At 44.2% G+C, this 15,698-nt stretch overlaps 1 long non-coding RNA gene across 2 annotated transcripts; it reads right to left on the bottom strand.

Annotated features, from left to right (window-relative positions):
- Window positions 1–545: 545 nt before the first annotated feature.
- Window positions 546–15,275, bottom strand: LOC149455032 (uncharacterized). Of its 2 annotated transcripts, XR_016314114.1 has the most exons (5): window positions 15,167–15,275; window positions 11,815–11,891; window positions 7,171–7,248; window positions 5,244–5,394; window positions 546–610 (listed from the first exon to the last, which is right to left on the bottom strand). It is a non-coding gene; the product is annotated as an uncharacterized LOC149455032 (long non-coding RNA). The 2 variants fall into 2 exon arrangements; XR_016314113.1 differs by lacking the exon at window positions 546–610 and having other exon boundaries at window positions 4,021–5,394.
- Window positions 15,276–15,698: the final 423 nt, after the last annotated feature.

Here is a 15,698-nt window from a genome sequence, read left to right as displayed (position 1 = left end):
TCCCTGATGCGTTTCGTGTAAGTACACTTTTTCAGGTGCCCATCTGACCACAACACTTTCTCCCACTCCTTCTCTGAATCATTTAGATGTTTACTGACAAACGTCAGACTTTCACATTTACATGTGCCTTCTTGAGGAGGGGGACCTTGTGGGCGCTGCAGGATTTCAATCCATGGAGGCATATTGTGTTACCAATGGTTTATTTGGTGACTGTGGTCCCAACTGCCTTGAGCTCATTCACAAACTACTCCCAAGTAATTCTGGGTTGATCCCTCATTTGTCTCACCATCCTTACCCCATGAGGCGAAATCTTGCTTGGATCTCTAGACCGAGGGCAATTGATGGTTATTTTGTATTTCTTCCATTTGCGAATAATCACTCCAACAGTTGTCTCCTTCTCACCAAGCTTCTTGCTGATGGTCTTATAGCCAATTTCAGCCATGTGCAGGTCTACAATCTTGTCCCTGATGTCCTTTGACAGCTCTTTGGTCATTTGCCCATAATGATGGTGAGGTTTGAATGGAAGAAAGATTCTGTGCACAGGTGTCTTTAGGAGCACCTTCTTAAATTGACAGGACTAATCTGTGGCCCACATGAGCACAAAGCCAGTCTGTAGGAGCCAGAATTATTGTTGGTTGGTAGGGAGTCAAACGCTTATTTTACTCACTGAACTGCAACTCAATTTATAACATATATTTTTTTTCTGGAGTTTTGGTTGATATTCTGTCTCTATCATTTAAAATATACCTATGATAAAAAATTATAGACCCTTCATTTCTTTGTAAGTGGGAAAACTTACAAAATCTGCAGGGGATCAAATAATTGTATTCCCCACTGTATACCCAGGTCCAGCCAACAATTAAAGTGATCACTTAAAAGTGTCTGGAAACCTATATTTTGTTTAATAAAAACATGCCACCAACTTACCTGCTCTGTGCAATCATTTTGCACAGAGTAGCCCCAATCCTACTTTTCTGGGGTCCCCTCTCCCCTCATGCAGGCTCACTCCTAAGACACATCTGTGCGTCCATTGACACACAGAGTAGAGTGTTGCTTGGCTCTGCCCCCTGCTCTCTCCGCACTGGCTGCGATTGACAGTTGCCAATGGCTCCTGCTACTGTCTCTGAGGGAGAGAGCCTCAGTGCTGGATCGAGATTGGACTTAGGTAAGCATGTTGGGGGGGAGCTGCACTCGGAAGGTTTTTTTTACCTTTATGCAGTAAAGGCATTAGGTTAAAAAAAAGACATTCAGCCTCTAGAATCATTTTAAGGAGAAAGAAAAGATGATTATTAATTTTTAATTTTATAGCCACCGTTTAAGTTCCAGTTTCCAGAAACTGTTAGTAAAAAGCCGCATAGAGTGTCTTAGTGCCCATGATTGGACTTTATTACTATTGCAGCCATTACTAGCACCTGAGGAGCTTCTTTTGAAAACCCAGGGACTATTGATTCTAATGGGAAACAAAGAGGTGCTGATTTGGTGCAGACTGAAGAGTGCTGTAAATGCTGACTATTATTATTAAGGTAGGCATACATGGATGGGCTGAATCAGTCTACATTTAGGCTGTGAGTGGCCCTGACAACACCACCCAGGTTGATCAAATCAACTGAGCTAGGTGGAAAATATTCCATCAAAGAGTGACTGCATCCTATCAGATGCATGCACTATTCAGGTATTCAGACAGCCGCGGTTGCTGTTGCTGTCTGAATACTATGCTTGGCATGTAGTGTGGAAGTAGAAATCTATTGCTTTTCTCTCATTCAATCTATGGAATGAATGAGAAAAATCTAAATGTGTATTGCTAGCTTTAGTGGAGGGGGATTTTGCTTATACCAGCTACTGTACCTAAATAAAGCAGAGAGTGATTTAAGATCTTTTGAGGTTTTAAAGACCTGTATATTAGAACACTCAGAGCAGCTAGCTGTACTGTGTCATTATACAGGTGTGTAAGTCTGATAACCAGTGACTAAGTAGTAAGTGTTTCTGCTTCAGAATGCAAAAACAGATCCTCTCTGAATGTAGCAACCAGCCCAGAAAACCACATCTGGAATATTACTTCCCTCTGTATTTTATTGTATGAGTAAAGCAAGCCTTAAGATTTCTTTAAAAACTTTTATGATAAAGGCCAACAGTCTAAAAAAAGAAATAAAGATTTCAAGAAATAAACTACAAAACACAGCAACCTATAACAACTCAACTCATTAAAATTAAAATGACTAAAGTAGGGCCAACATAAGCTAGATTCTGATCGGTTATCAGTTGGCAATTGCATTTATTTCTTTGCTTCTTGCGTTGGTTTATTGGATAAAAAGGTTAGTCTAGCAGGATGTTAGGACAGAAACCTCAAAAGCTGGTGTTGTTTTACTGCAGATAACCAGGGGCGTATCTGCCGCAAGGCAAACAAGGCGTTTGCCTAGGGCAGCAGTTTTCAGGGGGGCGGCCCTGCACCCAGGCAGAAGGGACAAGGGACCAGGGCTTGGCAGGTTAGGAGAGCTTGGCAGGGCTCGGGCAGGAGGCAGGCTCTCTGTGCCTTCCCAGAGCTCTGATTCCCAGTTGTACCCACTGCCATCATTAAGATCCGGCAAGAAGCCCAGGGCCGGACTGACCATTGCAGCTATGCTCCGCTTACCCGGCCTCTCTGCAGCCAGCCGGCTGTCTATTCCATTCACTGCATAGGGCTGGAGAGCGGAGCCTAGAGGTCAGCTGACCGTGCAGAGGGGGTGCAGAAGAGGAGACCATCGCTGCATGGCAGGTATCAGTGCAGCCGCAGACACCACGGACCCCAGATAAGGCCACCTTTACTTGTCAAATAGAGGCTCCCCCTCTCTTCTCTCCCCCCTCCCTACCCCCCTCTCTCCCTACCGCTCCCTCCCTCTCTCTCTCGCTTTCCCTCTCTCTCTCACTCTCTCTACCCCCCTCTCTCTCCACTCTCACTCCCCCCTCTCACTCTCCCCTCCCTACCCCCTCTCTCCCTGTCGCTCCCTCCCTCTCTCTCTCTCTCGCTCCCCCCTCTCTCTACCCCCCTTGCTCTCCACTCTCACTCTCTCTCCTCTCTCTCACTCTCTCCCCTCTCCCCCCCTCTCTCTCTCTCTCACTCACTCACTCTCTCTCTCACTCATTTTGCACAAGATAAAAGTAGTCTGGGGGCTAACAAGCCTCTGGATTACTTTTACAGGCAGCGGAAGGGTGTCCCTCCCCCTCCTGCTACCGACACCTTTACCAGGCTCTACCATGCAGTCCCAATGCAAATGATCAGACTGATCTGTGTCTGATCGCATGCATTGGGAGGCCAGAGGAGAGATTTGGGGTCTAATAGACCCTAGATCTCTCCATAAACAGGAACTGTCATGGCGTATGCTATCACAAGGGATGTTGTTCATCCCCTGTAATAGAAATAAAGCTGATCAAAAAAAAGTTAAAAAGGTACAGTGTACAAAAAAATGTATATAAAGAAATAATAAAATAAAAAATTAAAAATGAAAGCACCCCCGTTCCCCCATGCTCACAGGCACATAGGTCCCTCACGCATATGTAAATGGAGTTCGCACCACACATGTGAGGTACTGCCATGAAAGTCAGAGTGAGAGTTCTAGCACCAGACCTCCTGTGTAACTCTAAACAGGTAACTTGTAAAGGCTTTTAAATTTTGCCTATGCAGATTTTTAGGTACCATAATTTGGCACCAAATGGTATACCATGGCTGGAGTGGGACAAATTCAGATGGTGGGGGTTGCCCGATTTTAGTCTTTCTGGGGAAGGAGGAGACGCCCAATTTTAGTCTTGCCTAGGGCAACACAAATCCAAAATACATCACTGCATATAACAGTTCATCTTATAGAATGAAATATTGAAATAACAAAACATTTTTTTCTCTGTACTTTCCATTAAAGTACTGAAGTATTAAGTAAAGTATTAATAAATAATCCAGTTTTACCTTGAACCAGTGAATAAGGTATTGTCTTCATAAATATGACAAAATACATACATTTATTAACAAATACAAACTAAAAAAATCGAGTAAGGAATTACATTTGCATTGCAGTACAGATACAATCCCAGCATGCATTCAAATGACAATACCTTTTTTTTACCACAGTGCAAAAAAATGAATGCATCTACCTTGCAGCAAATTGATTCATACATGTTGACTGCCAACAAGTGTATATCTTGCTTACTAAATTGTGATTGGCTTTCTCAACTGCCTTGTAATTTTTACTAGGATTATAAAACAGCCCATCACAATAGATTGACAATGAAACTATTCAGGCAAGGGGAATTAAACAATAAATGCAAGGGGAATTCTGACAACTGCCATACAGAGGCTATTGTCAAGAGATACTTTGAACCTGTTTTGAGTTGTAATTAAGCTGGGTAAAATCAATGGTGGAGTTAAATAGAGAGAATAACAAAAATCATAATTGGTTGTAACAATATCAACTTCCTGTGTGCTGATTCTCCAGTTGATTTTTCATGTCTTAAAACAGACAAAATGGTCGTTTCAATAAAAATAAAGATGTTTCAGTACACAAAATGGTAAAATGATGTAAAACAACTTCCTAAAAGTGTCATATGAAGTGATCTACATTAGCGATTAAAGAATGCTGAACTAACTTAGCTATAATGGCGAGGGGAATGTGCAAAGTGCTGGTGATAAATTAATTATTACGCTTTGGCCACTCCCAATTACATTGGAAACATTACTAACTGCTAGAGGCACAGAGGGCAGGACAGCATACCATGAGCTAGGACGGCAATGCTTACAAAGTATTGGCATCCTCTTACCATCACTACAGCAGTCTGCTTGTTGGGATATTACCCTAATAAGTGACATGCTCAGGAAGGCATAGCACTATTCATATCTTGCTGCAACTAAATACATTTCACAATTAAATTAACATATTAATTTGCTAATTATGATGAGCAAAATACTCAGGAAAAATTACATTAAACCAGGAGAAAAAGTAAAAAAAAAAAATGAAAGTACAAGGGTCTGAAATATGGAAAAAAAAAATATTTTCATATTTCAGTGCCGCTGGAAGAAACATATGTCAAATTGCTCTGGGTGACACAATTTTATACACGAAGACCATTATAAGTGGTTTCAGAGCTAAACTATTTTACAGTACATGATACTGTAAAAATAATACACATTCATAAATCACAACTCTAACTACACGTACATACAATTAATTTTGCACTCATTTAAATCACACAAATAAATTACTAGAATTAAAGTTAAATACCTATTAATTGAACGCCACATAGTTCAACTAGAGACATCGCTTTTGTCATTGAGGTTCTCCTTAGTTTTGTTCATACTAATTAGCATGGGAATACCCAGTGTTTCTGTCATGGTCATCATTTTCTTTATTTTGTTGTGCTTCTTTTCTTTACCTTTAAAAAAAACCAAAAAAAACCAAAGGTTAAAATATAAATATGACATAATGCATCTTGGGAGACTTGTTTGTAAAGGCCATGTTTGAATCATATTTATAATTGCAGTGCGTTTGACACAGTCTAAATAAGCCCCAACTTCTATTCCACATGTGCCGAATCCATCCCTCCAGGTCATTTCATGTGGCCGTCAGCTGCAGCACCCCCCTAGTCATTGCCCCCACCTTGCCTGAGCAGTCAGCAACTGGAAGGGAGGCAGAACTCCTCAGCCAGATCCTCCGTCACTCTGTACAGCCACGGACAGGCTCATCTCCATCCCCTCCTCTCCTGTCTCAGCAGTCAGTAGTAAAGAAGAGGATTGAACTCTTCCTACAGATCCTGTGTCTCTCTTTGCAGCTTAGGACAGGCCATCTCCACCCCCCACCCCCTTTCCTGTCCCAGCATTCAGCAGCAGAGAGGAGTACAGACCTTCTTTGCCAGATCCTGCATTTCTCCATGCAGCCATGGACAGGATCGTCTCTGTACCCCCTTTCCCATCTCAGCAGTCCACAGTAGAGAGGATGACAGAACTCCTACGTATGCTGTGCCTCTCTGTGCAGTTGCAGCATTCCCTCGTTTCTGCCTCCCCTGGTCTCAGCATTCAGCAGACTCCAGTCCTTCTCCAGACCCTACCCTTTCTGCTTCCAAGCTCTGCCCCAAGTTTATTCCCTGCAGCAGCAGTAAGGGGGGTGCACTGTAATGCAATGGAGAGTGGGGGCTCTTGACTTCTGATGGTGGGGGGCTCTTGATATCTGATGTAAGGGAGGGTGGGGAGCTCTGCACATCTAGTCTTACAGGTACAACTGGCCCTTTGAGGGCAACCATAATGCTGGTGCAGCTAGACATGCTGATGCGGTTAGACACCCCTGTTCTATTCTATTTTCTCTCACTACAGAAGCCTTGGCATTGGTGTAAGACATGAATTAGGGCAACACTTTGGTTAGCATACATATTGAACCACTTGATTTTCATCTAGGCTACAGGTACTCAGTGTGTAACAAATCTGGCCATTCATGGCAATGGCCAAGTTAGGTAGATGTAGACAAGCCAGGAGGCTACCAAGAGTCTACATTTGTTCAGATGTTTCTGGATGCCCTCTAACCATAAATAATTTATTCAGACAGTTCTGTATCTGCTTGGCAAGCTCTTGCCCTGGAAAAGCAGTCATTAGCCTACAAATAGACCAGTTAAAGACAGAGGGCCTAAAATGAGCTTGCCCTGTGATCATCTGCACGTACAAGAGGCTTTTTAAATACTTAAAACGAAACTTGACTCTCTCAATCAGCATGGACTATTTCTAATCCTTATGCTGCTAGCATTAGTAAAGTATATCATATTTACTTGTTTTAACCTTTTCTTTTTTTGTATTCCTTCATTAACTTCCTGGTTTCCGTGCCTAAGGAAATGATGTCATGCATCCCAGGAGTCTTCAGGAGGGGAGGGTTCTCATCTCAGCCAATGCCTGAGCTAAGGGCAGATGGATTCCAGGAAGTTACTGCTATATGAAACACCTGTCCTTACTCAAGATGACCACTGCCAGAAATGCCAGGAGGTGTTTTTCAAAATGTTTTCTTAGCAAAATAAAGCATGGAGACATGAATGGATGGAGGAGTTTGTTTTGAATATTAAAAATAAATTGTATAGCATTTTTGGTTTGTGGTGCTCAGATGCAGTGCAGTTCCACTTTAAGTTGGAATCTAAGCATTTGAATCTGAGGTTTAAATCGTCTTAACTTACCCAATCTCCTTCACCTTCTGAATAACCCAGGGCAAGTTAGGTCTGGAGTAAAGAATCTTGCCTTCTTTTGTGATGAACCTGGAAGAAATACATAGTATTTGAGAACACTTCATAAGTGTTTATTAGCATTAAGATATAAACAGCAGATATGCATATAATCAGAAACTGGCTAGTTTTTGCTCATATCAATGTAAACATTTATTTCTACTGTGCAGAGAGATACAAAGCAGCATGTCCATATTGACAGGAGAGAGATCTGTGTTTACACACAGATCTCTCCCCTCTCAGCCCTGCCGACAATCACCAATTCCCGGCTAGGAATCGCCGGCTGGGAACCGGAGCTTGACATATCCAGCAGCCAATGACCTCCTTTATTGTATACTCTTTGTAAAATCAATGACAGTGCAGCAGGATGAAAGACTACCCCTAACATGTTTTATGCCAACCAGTGCTCTATGAGTAAGCGTTGGTTGGCGTGAAGCAAGCTAGAGTAGTCTTGTTCATCCTGCTGCATTGTAATTCATTTATGAAGAGTCTACAATCAAAGTTAATGTTGTTTACCGGTCATGCAGTCATCTGATTTTCTCCATGCCTCAAATTTACAGTGGAGAACTGGATTAGCAGCTGGGATTTTGGGCAGAGAGAGGTGGACGGACCCGGAGCAGGATTGTATAGTAAATATGGGAGCGCTGTGCAGAATATGAGCCCTGTTTACATTAGGTGAACAGAAGCTTGCTGGTGGGTGAAAGTGACCAGGACCGTTCATGAAGCGCAGTGCTACTCGCACTTGTGCAGCAGGTACCCGGATGTGAAGCCGCAAGCTGTCACAGCCGGGTGCCCAATCTGAAGATGCCGGCGCCTGGAACACAGGACGGCCGGTGAAACGGGCTACAGGGGACACACAATGGGACCAAGGGACAGGTAAATGGCTGTTTTTTAAAAGTCAGCAGCTATAGTTTTTGTAGCTGCTGACTTATTTTTGGACCGGGTGAGTGGAACTCCGCTTTAATGCATAAAATCCATTAAGTTAAAAACCCTTGAGGATTTAGAAGTACTTTAATGCCTGAACTCAGCTGCTGCAACTAGAAAATGAGGCAGAACACTGCACATGCACGTAGATTGAACCTTGTAGCACCCATGCTACAACTGTGCGCCCACTATGGGGTGCGCACATGTAGCATGCAGCCAGTTCTGCAAACAGCAGGATGGAGGGGGATCAAGGGGCCACAGGTTTCTGTAGAAAAGACCCCTAATGTATATGTAAAGGAAACCAAGAGCAGCATTTTAAAATGAGGACCACTGGTAGGTTCCATTCAAGGAATCTGGAATTGCATACAGGAGAATTGTTCAAAGTTACTAAAGGCGAACATTCACTTTATTAGACTTTCAGTTTGATGACAGGTTTACACCATGCCCAGAGCTGAATTGCACAAGAAAGCGCTCTGCATTCCTGTGCGGTGTGAATTCAAGGCCATGAATTTTGAATGGGCTAAAGTCGCACTGCACTGTGCCACACTGGGGTATATTTACTAAAGCTTGGGAGTGCAAAATCAGGCTCACTTCTGCATAGAAACCAATCAGCTTCTAACCTCAGCTTGTTCAATTAAGGTTTGGCAATAAAACCTGGAAGCAGACTGGTTTCTATGCAGAAGTCAGCCTGATTTTGCACTCCCCAGATTTAATAAATAAGCCCCACTGTAACCAGATCACATGGTACAAAAGTACCATGCAATCTGGTGCGGGCAAACACAATGCATTTGTGACCGGCACTTGGGGTGTCATTAAATTTCTATTGACACCCGCTGCAGATTGCAAAAGCTGTATGTTTTGCATCTAGGTTTAATTGCAAAGGAAAGCACAGCACGTTCCTGCGTGATTCAGATGTGGGCATGTGTGGTGTAAAATACGTATAAATTCTAGGTCAGCCGGACAGTAATGGTTATTACCTGTACAGAAAGGTCAGTGCGGTAACGCACGTTTGATGTTACAGTTAGAGATGAGGGCTTCTCAAAAAAGGCAAAAGCAAAATTCACAAATATGGTGACATACAGGATCCTTAAAAAGTTAGCAATAATAGATAATAAAATAAATACAACTTTACAGCGGAGATGTGTTATTCATTGGAGGGATTAGATAAAAGTCAAATGTCCCCAGACATCCCAGGATGTAGAAAACACCTCCAGAGGCTTTGCTTCTGGTATTTCAAATTAAAATCCAAGGACAGGCAGAAGAGGCAGTTCTACCTTCTACCATGGACTGCACTACAGGGTTTTCAAATCCAGTTACTGGAAATATCCCACTTTTTATCAACTAAAATAAGAGTTAAAAGGCAAACGTTACCTGTGTCTTTTGACAGATATACCCAGTAAATATTTTACCATTGCAGTACCTCTAGCATCTCCCCTGCAACCTTCATACAGTCTATAGCCCCTTTAGAGTCTCCCTGCCTGCCACCCACAGATTATAGCCCCTCTAGTTTCTCCCTTCGTGCCACCTACACCCTCTATATACTCTCTAGCATCTCCCTCCATGCCCCATACACCCTCTATATTCTCTCTAGTATCTCCCTGCCAACCCACCACCTTCAGGGAAGTTTGCCTGTCATTCTAGAACCGTGGCCACTCTGCACCTCCTTCCCACCACCACCTACAGGAGGTCACACAGAGGATGGCTCTCTGATCCAGTTTGCCGTTGTGTTTTGCACTGCAGACCCTATGCAAATCCAGGTCTGCCAGGATTGCCTCCATGTAACAGGATTTGAGAATGGTGACTCGCTCATGATAGCAAATAATGCATTGTGGGAAGGCAGGGGGTATAGCCATGTGTTTTTATACCTGGAAGTACTGGGATTTTCACTGGTGTGGATATGGGAGGTGGACAGGAACTAGGAAGGTAATTAATCACTTCCCGTGCGGCCCATGTATATAAACGGCCAGACGGGAGCAGTGCAGGGGTGGGTGGCCGACTATAATCGTCCTCCCCGCTCCCTACTTGTGTGCACCCAGCACCGCGATTGTTGTACAGGACGTCTGTGTGACGATCACGTGATCACTGATTGGCCAATCAGTGATCACATGAAGAGTAGTAAGCAAGATGTCGTTTCTGACATCATTGCTTAATACGTGTGAAATCTGTGAATGATCACAGAGGTGACATGGTACAAGGCTATTCACAACAGCCTTGTACCATGTGACAAGCTGTGACCAATCACAGCTCACACAGTATTTCTCAATGGCTGCAAGAATGCAGCCAAAGAAGAGTAGAAATTATTGCTTTTACAGCCTTTATGGGTGTAAAAGCAATCAGTGTAAAAAAAAAAATCTTCACCACTCCCCACAAGTAGTGACACTGTACTACTTGTGGGGGGTGATGAAGATTTTTTTTTTTTTTTACTGCTAGAGTGACAGTATGTTGACAAAAAAAACATAAATAATAATATAAAGAAATAAAATAAAAATGTAAAAAGAGTTTTTGAAAAGTTATAATAATTTTTGGTTATAAACTAATTTGGGTTATTTTTTTTTTACTAAAAAGATAACTGAATAAATTTTGGCCAAGATTTATGAAGAAAGATTATTTATTTTTTCAAAATATTTGGGACTTTTTCATTTATATAGCAAAAAAAATAAAAATCCCAGTGGTGAATAAATACCACCAAAATAAAGTTTTATCCATCTCAAAAAATGCTAAAAAATTCATATGGGTACAGTGTTGCATGACCGTGTAATTGTCATTCAAAGTGTGATAGTGCTGAAAGATGAAAATTGGCCTGGACGGGAAGGGGGTAAAAGTGTCCAGACTTGAAGTGGTTAAAAGACATTTACCTGGGCGTGTTTTATTGCCTCTCTTTTATACTGTTTAAAAATAATAAAAACCATTGAAATAGAAAAGGCATTTACCAGAATTTTTTTACTATTTAACTATCTTAAACTAGGAAAAAGTGTTATTCCTGCCAAAACCTTTTTTCCAAAGAAGGTGGGATGCAGTTAGGATCTCTGTCTGTGCTCACTGCAGGGGAGATTCCTCCTCCCTACATGTTCAAAGGAACAGGAAGTGAACAGAATCTCTCTAGGTACGCATCAGCAAATAAAACCACTTTATTCATAGAAGGGGAAGTGTTAGAACCTCTGTGATTTTTTTTTCTTGCCTTTCATATAGTGTAAACGTTAGCTGGGTATACACAGTCTTTCTTCAAGCAACCAGTTGATTGAATGGGAAGAAAAAAAACAAAAGAAAAACCAAAAAACAACTTCCCAAATCCCAGCATGCACACAAGTGAGGGATACACACGTACTGAGATATGGGCAGTTCCTGCTGGACAGGAGGAATTTCAATACGCATATACCCTGCTTTACTCTCCTCATTTCCTATGTGGGTTAAGTGAAATTTCCTTGATAAATGTCAATAGAAACTCAACAGATGTCCTAACACTTCCACTTGCAAAAACAATAGAAAAAATGATTTTGTTTGAAGATTCACCTAAAATCCATCTCATTTATTACTGTGCCGGAACCCACAGCCCACAGAGGATGCCAGTGAATAATGGAGATGTGGACATGGAAGGATTGTGTACCATGTATTGCCTATAGCCAACACACAGCAAGTATTTATACAGCAATAAATGAAAAATAAAAGCTTACTTACTACTGGCACAGATCAGAATAATCCCAGCAATAGAGCTGCAGAGAATACAGATCAACACGATGGTCTATGGAGCGATTCTGCGAACAGAAAGAACACAGCCAGGTCATAAAATAAAGACTAACAAAGCATTCCCATTCCACCAATACAAAAGCAGTTACTCATACGCATTCTTATAACCACTCAATGCCGTCATCTTTCTCATCATCTTAAAATATGTAGGGATGGTTACCTGCAAAAGACACCTGGCAATTAGACCCCTGATGTCTCCCCTGCCCTTCACTGAAGCCAATGAAGCGCAGATCGCGCAGTGCGAGTCTGAGGTTCAAAGGTGGAAAACTGGAACCTGGGAAACATAGTGGGAGGTGGTAGGGGAATTGGATGGTGCATTAACGGGGGCCCATGAAAGTGATCCATCAGCTGTACATCCACCAGATCGCTTCTACCTGACAGCTGAAAATCGGCTTGTTAAAGATGCATGCTACAGCACCTGGGAAACTGTGTAAAACCCTCTGCTGCTGCAGACATATGCCATACATCAGGGGAAGCAATAGGATTCAATAAAGTCCTAAAAGGCTACGTTCACCTTTCTGACCAGATTTCATATTAAATCTATATTTAAGGTGTAACATAACATATGGTCACCTTCTCCAACCCCCCCATCCTGAAACTGCACCCCACATCACCGGAACCACAGAGTGCTTCTACATGCACAAAAAAAAACAAAAGATACAAATATCCAGGGATTGTGTTTCCAAGTGCAATTAACACAATACTATGCACCTCACATTTTGGGGGCCTGACCCCCTTTTCCAAGTCTTGAAAAAAGACATGAAACAAGGGGGCCAACACTGTCCCAGAAACAGGCCTCAGCGATTCAACCGTGGCCTCCACCCTCTCTTCCGCTAGCAGTGCCAGCTTTGTCCATAGCTGCGGCACATGCAGGGTCCCCGGCACCTTGAGCAAGCAGGCGCTGAGGACTGAACTGGTGTTCTGGTCCTCCCTCTGCCCCACTGGTGTCACACTTTGGATAGGACACTTCATGTGCCAGCATGGGTACCCCCAGACAAGTGTGGATGCATAAGGAGGCACAAGGCACGGGAGTTCCTCACAGAGATCTGCGATTTTGATATTGTATTATGTAATATGGTTCATTATTAAAGGATTCATTGCACTAGGGCACATGTGTGCTTTGTCTATTTTTTGTTTATGCTTCTACCTGAGGCTGTTTGAGTTTGATTTAGGTGCAGCTGTGTATGGCTCTGCTCACACAGCCATGTGACCAATTCACAGGGATCAGTGATTGGAAAGACTACAAGTCCCATCTGCCACAAGAGCAGAGGAACTCACAGATCTAATTAGAGCGCTGTGTGGTGGTGTCACTATACTTGTAATCCATTGATATTTTCCTCCACTTCCAAAACAGTATGTGCATACCTCCAGAGAGACTGGGGGCTGGGCTGGGGACGATGCAGGAGCCTATGCACTGCACCAGCAATAAACTGATTGTAACTGCCATGCTCTGCAGGCTTCAATGCACTTTATTCTGACTCAGATTGTTGTGATAGCAATTTATCCCTTGTGAGACCTCTCTGCCTAGCCTGTATAAACGGATATCATCACTGTGGACAATCCTTATCAGATAGCTGAACTAACTTATCAAAGAGGGGGATAAGATAGCCAGTTCAACATGCCAGCCAGCCAACAACCATCCATGTTCACTGCTGTAAAAGCCAGTTACTTGATTGGATTGCGATCTAGAGAACTGGAGGCCAAGTCAACACCTCAAACTCCCTGTACCCCTCCAACCATTTTTGCAGTGTGGCGGGGAGCAGTCTCCTGCTGAAAGAGGCCACTGCCATCCAGGAACAGCGTTTCCATGAAGGGTTGGACTCCATCAGCAGCAATGCTTAGGTAGGTGGTCTGTAGAAAGTAACTTCCACATGAATGGCAGGAGCCAAGGCTTCCCAGCAGAACATTGCCCAAAGCACCACCCTGCCCCCACCGACTTACCTTCTTCTTATACTGCATCCCACAGCCATCTCCTCCCCAGGTAAGTGAGACACACCCAACCATCCACATGATGTAAGAAAACTAACGTGATTCTTCAGACCCGCCACCTTTTTCCATTACTCCGTGCTCCAATTCTGATGCTCATGTGATCATTGTAGGGGCTTTTGTCTGTGGAGCTGGGTCAGCATGAGCACCGACTAGTCTGCAGATATACAACCCCCATAGACAACAAACTGTGATGCCTATTTTTTCTGCTTTCAAAACTTCAACTTCAGAGACAACATGTTCACTTGCCGCCTAATATATCTCAGCCACTTTCAGATGTCATTGTAAGCAGATAATCAATGTTGTTCCCTTCACCTGTCAATGGTTATAATGTTCTGGCTGATCAGTGTCCTGTATACAGATCCCAGTATACAGGATTATATTATATACAGATCCCGATATTATTGTATAGAATATAAAACCCTGTCTGATATTCTGCAAATAGAGACGTCATGCCGGGTGTAGCTGATCTCTCCGGGATAATGGCCTCCAATCGCATCCCCCCTCCGATCGCACAACCCCCTCCTATCGCATCCCCCCACGCGATTGCATTCTGCCCTCCAATTGCACATCCCTTCCTACAATCTCATCCTGCCCTCCGATCGCATCCTGCCCTCCAATCATGCATCCCCTTCCGATCGCATCCCCCCCTGCGATTGCATCCTGTCCTCCAATTGCGCATTCCGCCCTCCGATCCCATCCCTTCCTACAATCACATCCCGCCCTCTGATCGCACCCTGCCCTCAGATCGCACACCCGCCTTCTGATCGCATCCCGCCCTCTGATCACACACCTCCCTCCGATCGCACACCCCCCTCTGATCGCATCCCCCCCTCCGATCGCACACCCCCCTCCAATCGCATCTCCCTCCGATCGCCTCCCGCCGTCCGATCGCACACCCCCCTCCGATCGCATCCCGCCCTCCGATCGCACCCTGCCCTCAGATCGCACACCTGCCTTCCAATCACATCTCACCCTCCAATCGCACACCCCACCTCCGATCACATCCACCCCCCTCCGATCGCATCCCTGTCACCCATCACACCCCCACCTTCCAATTGCATCCCCACCCTCCGATCGCATCCTCCCCGATCGCATCCAGCCCTCTGACTGCACACCCCCCCCACACCTCCGATCGCATCCCGCCCTCCGATTGCACCCCCCCTCCGATCGCATCCCCCACCCTCCAATTACACCCCCCTCCGATTGTATCCTCCTCCCCCATTGCACCCCTGCCTTCTGATCGCATCCCCCCCCTCCGATCGCATCCCCCGTCCAACCACAGGGCCGCTCTCACCATTACTGTCCAGGGCCCTCCATGCACCAAGACCCCCCCTCCAGAGGAAGAGGGTCCGGTGTAGCGGCAAGATCTGTCTCCCATGAAGATCTGTCCCCCTTGAAGCAACTGCGCATGTCCCTATTTCAGGCACGATCATTCCATTACAGAACTACTGCATCTGACCATGTACCTTTGTTGAAGTAACCCCTTCATGCCAATCTGTTGGAACATCACAGAGGTACTCAGAAAAGATCGGCGTGTCTGCTGGGCAAAGCAGGACACAGACAGGATTGGAAGGATGAGTCATTGAACCCTTAGATGCTGAGTGATCTGCACAGTATACAGGCTGATTCATTTATTGTGTACATGATAAATCCTCTGCAGCACACGGACACAATATTTAACCCTTTACACGCTACGCCATTCGCATGGGTACACGCCAATGTAGGATGTCAGTGCGGTTTGCAGTTCTGTCACTGGAGGGTGTTACTTTGGTAGGGGTGCTGTTTACGGCAGAAGGGGCTGTAGTGCGAGGGGTCACGATGTATCT

The sequence above is a fragment of the Staurois parvus genome, unplaced genomic scaffold (assembly GCF_062004578.1).
Source record: "Staurois parvus isolate SC_StPar_1 unplaced genomic scaffold, SC_StPar_1.0 ptg000409l, whole genome shotgun sequence".
NCBI classification, from domain to species: Eukaryota; Metazoa; Chordata; class Amphibia; order Anura; family Ranidae; genus Staurois; species Staurois parvus.
This window is presented reverse-complemented; position numbering and strand designations above follow the sequence as displayed.